Here is a 5,081-nt window from a genome sequence, read left to right on the forward strand (position 1 = left end):
ACTAGTTCTTTCTGTTTACAAGTCTTTACCTGGGAGAGTATAAAATCGGGCGATTGTTTATTGCTTTTAGGATGGGACTGATGAGCAGCATCTTTATCAACCAAGTGACAGTAAATAGGCTTTTAATCCTCTTAGGGACTTAACCATGGGCAGTGGTTCTTGTCCTTCCTTAGGATTTGGATGGAGCCGTGGCTCCCAGACACCCTCAGAGTTGCACATTTATGTTGGTTCATGTTGAATTCACTTTTTTTAGAATGGAGTACTTTTCCAACCACAAATTTAATCCTAGTAACCAGACCACTTAACCATGGTATCAACTCTCTTAGAAAAGGACCTCATAAAAATGCCACTTTAGATTCTTCTTTGCTGTTAGCTAGGCTGAAAAAGTTAGAAAAGGAAATATTGTTTCCTTGAATCTTTATACCAGTAGATAATAAAGCGTTTGAAAACTAATGATAAAATATATGGGCAGGCGCTGTTTGCTTTTTGGGTTTTGTGGGGAAGCAAAGGGTACTGTGTTCAGGGAATGTTCACTTTGCTACCTACAAGAAAGTCTGAAATAATCTTTTTTGAGTTTTATTGAGTTTTCTAAAATCTCTGGTAAGCCAGAAACAATATTTTTGACCATCCTTTTCTACTCTTGCATAAGCCATTGTTCAACATCTCTGAGAGCTCTAAAATTATACCTTCAGCTACGGCCAGAGGTTTCATTTTATGGGTAGAAAGTAGCATCCCCATCACACAGGAGATGTGCTTATCTGCTTTTAGATTTGCTTAAAAAACTGTTGCTTGTAATGGAATATTTCTTCCTTGAGTACAGCAGGGCCCCCACTTTGGCCCAGGCCTGTGTCATCAAGCATGGTTTACTGTTGTTTTTCCTTAAGTCTACTTAGGAGGTAGGCTGTGTGACAGAGTTAATGCTGAAGCAGCTCGCCAGAGAATTCCTACTTCTCAGTCAAGTCCGTTTGCTTAATTGCTTTTCTTTTTGTTTAAATGAGTCTGTCACCATCATTGCAGCCTCAGAGTTTTCGCAGGTTGTCCAGGGGATCTGGAGCTCATCACAGAGGATGGTTTCCGTAAATTAGAGGGCCCTCTTCTGCTGCTGTGACTATAAGCTTAGTTTGCCGTCATATCCCAGTGGTTGATTTGGAAATTAATAGGCTCTGACTTGCCTGTGTACTCAACCCAACAAACATGCATTTACCAGGCCCTAAAAGCTTTTCTTTTCTCCTCTTTCCTTCTCCCCAGCTAAGCAGTCCAAAATGCCCAATGGCTGACTAGTAGCCCCTTTGCAGAACCAGGAACCACCAAGATTTAACTGCCTCCCAGCCCTCCAAGGTGACAATGCCAGTGGATTGGTCAGTTAAGAAAGAGAAGTTGTCCTCAACTGGACGCTTAGAGTATTAGCATAACAAAAATAATAATAATAAAATAAGAATACAGACCTCGAATTGCCTCTGGATGTCACAATGGGTGGAATAAACAGGGTGAAGCATTTGGATGAGATTTCTGTAGCTTGAAAGCAGAAAGCTTCAGAAGTTGGTGGGAAACGACAGATAAATAAGTTAGGTATAACGTGAAGTTAACTTAGAGTGCTTCTCCAGATGGGTTTTACTGTTCTTGGCTTGGATTGAACCTGAAACCAGCGTGTATAACCATTCGAAGTGACATAGCAATCTTCATTTTTGCTCTCTCAAGCCCAGAGTGTTTATATTTTTTGTTTTTTTCCAACATGAAAGCAATCGGTGGGAGATGGAGATACCAGTTCACCTGAAAGGCTTTCATTCAAACTATACATCCTTCTATGTTTGTATCTGAGCCCCTCTCAACAAATCTCCCTCTTGGAAAAAATAAGCCCCGTTGTGGAGAGAGAGCCTCTTCTCAGTCGCCTTCCTGACCTCCCTCCATCTGTCGTTTTCTTTCACATACCGGTGCATGAAGGCTCAGGTTGTCTGGATCCTGGCTCATTGGGGTTTTAATTAAATCACTGGTCAAAACCTAAGGAAGAGATGTGAGGTCTTCAGGGTGTTTGGATGTCGACGAGTTCAAAGTGCCTGAATGGGGTCTGGTTATGCTGCACCAAAGCAGCCATACTGTGAAATACTTGAAAGCTCTTCGGTGTTTTAAACTTCGGCCTCATGTAAACCAGGTATCTGGGCGATTGATCAAAATCCATGGACAGGATGTAGCTTTTCGTCTTAGGTGTAGAGAAAACATCAGCCAACTTCCATGCTTTTGTCGAGTGGCTTGTGTTTAATATTTCTTGAAAGAACGTAAATACCTACTTTCAAATTTAACTTTCTAAATTGTCTTTGGATGTATGCTAATTGTGCCCCCTTTAAATAAACTGACCAGATGCAGTTATTCGGATGAGTATTAATGAATAGAGCCTGTTTGTTGTTAGTACCAAATTTATGAGCCAGAAAAAAATGGGGCTTGGGGGAGAGAAACTATTAATATTTTATGATTAGGTACTATAATGGTATTAGGTTACTAAACCATTAATTATACAAAAGATTTTATTACCTCTCAGCAACAAGGATAAAGAAACAGAAAGAGTTGATATTATGGAATATCTGTCTTTATTGAGAGTCTATATTAAATGTTTCAAATTCAGTTTACTTGAAATATTCTTTTAAAAAAACTAAAGTAATACAAACCTGATAAAGTATCCTTAAATTCCTCAGTCTCTTTTTTAGTTACTCTTTGACCGTTTTCTCCCCCAAAGTAACCTTTGGCTTCAATTAAGCTTTGAGAGAAAACAAAAGCAAGAACAGAAATCAAACAGCACTTCCCAGATTATAAAAACTGTGTGGTCATCATTGATTTTGCAACAAACTGAGTTGGGAGGCGTAGGTTCAACCAACTTTGTTTTTTTGTTTTTTTGTTTTTTTCTTGGTGTTTTATATTTAAGTTTTAGTGTCTATTTGTGTTCTCTCCAGATTCTGAAAATGGTCAGAGGTGCAGTTTAGAGTCCTCTCTTAACATCATTTAAGCTATTAAAAAACACTCTTGTGTTTCTTTTCATTATTGTTCAAACATTACATTCAAAACGTTTCTAGAAATATTAAATTAGAGGAAATCTTGTGCTCACTAGCTTTAAAAGCTCTACAAGATCAGAGGGATTTGAAAGAGTTCTAATGCAACACAATGTATCGCCTTCTATCAGGTTAAATAAGAAATCCATTTTGTAGCACCCATAATTTAATGAAATGCCCTTTTGGAACTATTTTTTTTTTAATTTTTCAAAGATTATATTTAGTTTGTAGAAAATAACATTTTTCTGGAGGAAAAGGTGGGAGAAATGAGGATTAATTTTTCTTGCACTATAATCATCTTTCATTAAATTGAAGCTTTTCGTGTCACTAAGGCTACTTTAGCTTTTTTTTGTTAATCTTGATTTGGAAGATAGAATGTGATACAGGCAGAAGCCCCTGTATCCCCTTACGTTATATTTGTTTCATCACAACAAGTGCATACCTTGCAGTGACATCATGATCAGTAAGTGACATTTGCTAGCTGTGGCTTCATTTGTCTTTGGAGTTGTAATTATTAGATTTTGGTGCCCTAGTTTTTTGACATCAACAGCTACTTTGAAGAATGAGGTTGCTATGGGTTACCAGTGTGTCCTGTACATTTTCACTAGCACAAGGTTCAGGTTCCAGATCGGTTAAAATATATACCTTCAAGCTTCCCCCCGCCTCTCCGGCCCAGGACTACGTTCTCCTAGGCGGGTGTTTGTGAATGAATGAGTATGTGTGTAAACCATGTTTCAACCCTTAAGAGAAATATCTAAATGCAATACTTTTGCCTATTTTCCACCAACATACTATGAAAGTACTATATGTAATGGATCTTGCTAAAAGAAAGCAAGTAGCCTAGAGGTAAAATGTAATGAACTGCCATCAAAAAGTATGGAAGAAAAGACTTTCCTTTGGCTGCAATGACTGAGTAATTTCCTTGCATGGGCACATTTAGCATTCAAAAAGAGGTCGCTTAGTTTTTCTCTGTTTTGAATATGTAATGTGATTGGATTCATAACATGACCCTTGACTTTTAGAAAGTCAAAATGAACTCCATCTAGTTAAACACATAAGAGAATCACACTGGGAATTAGAGGTCTGAATCCTCAGTTGTGCCTTGAAGCCAACCAGTGACCTTGAGTTTGTCCTTAGATTTCTTACGGACTCAGTTTCTTAAACTGTAGAAAGACTAGATAGATGGCCAATTACGTATAACCATTAAAGAGTCTTCACAAAACTTAGTATTACATAAAGTCTCTGTTGTGCTTAACTCCTTGCTCCTAAATTCATCTTCTAAGGATGGTTGAATCTGGGCCTTCCATCCCTGGAGTCCTCCTCCTTGTAAACAAGGTCTCAGAGCTTCACTGAAGTTGTTTTTATTCCCATGAAAAGATTCATGAGGATATTAAAATGGTTTGCAATCAATCTCTCATTTTTTTCCCAGGACTGCGTTCCATATTTAGTTTAAGAGTAAAAAGCATTAAGTAAGTTATGGCTAGGCAGACTTAGGTAATTCAGACATTTTTGGAATACCATAATATGCAATTGACTGCTAAGGATTTTTCTTTCCTGTTAATTGGAACTTTTAAAAATTGAAATAAGTAGCTATGTGTTGAATCTGATTATTCCCTACAGGCATGAAAGAGGAGGTTATTTTAAGGGACTATAAGCACATTCTGGCTACACAAATTGAGAACTCAGAGGTTATCTTGGGGGCTCGTTGACAGCAGCTGCTGTGTTGAAAGCATAGCTTCTTAGCAAGGAAGCATCCTCCCCCACAAATAAGTGTTGTACTAAACTCAGATGAAGGGCAGGGGGATGGGAAATATAGGGGGGGTATGGTGGTTAAGAGCTCAGACTCCAGAGTCCACGTACCTGCATGTCATCTCCAGCTCCTATCCCAGCTCTGCCGCTTACTAGCTAGCTGCTTGACCTTGCACAAGTTATTACCTCTCTGTCCTTGGTTTTGTCATACTGAAAAAGGTGACAATAATAGAATCCACCTCACAGAAGTGTTGGAAGATTAACTGAGTTAATATACATAAAGCCTGGCACATA

General features: G+C 38.4%; 1 long non-coding RNA gene across 1 annotated transcript in view; it reads left to right on the forward strand.

Moving 5' to 3' along the window:
• Positions 1-5,081, forward strand: part of LOC118016699 — a 19,946-nt gene that overhangs the window by 1,393 nt on the left and 13,472 nt on the right. The gene's annotated exons all lie outside the window — the stretch shown is intronic.

The sequence above is a fragment of the Mirounga leonina genome, unplaced genomic scaffold (assembly GCF_011800145.1).
Source record: "Mirounga leonina isolate KUSES-001 unplaced genomic scaffold, KU_Mleo_1.0 Mir_101397, whole genome shotgun sequence".
Classification (NCBI taxonomy): Eukaryota; Metazoa; Chordata; class Mammalia; order Carnivora; family Phocidae; genus Mirounga; species Mirounga leonina.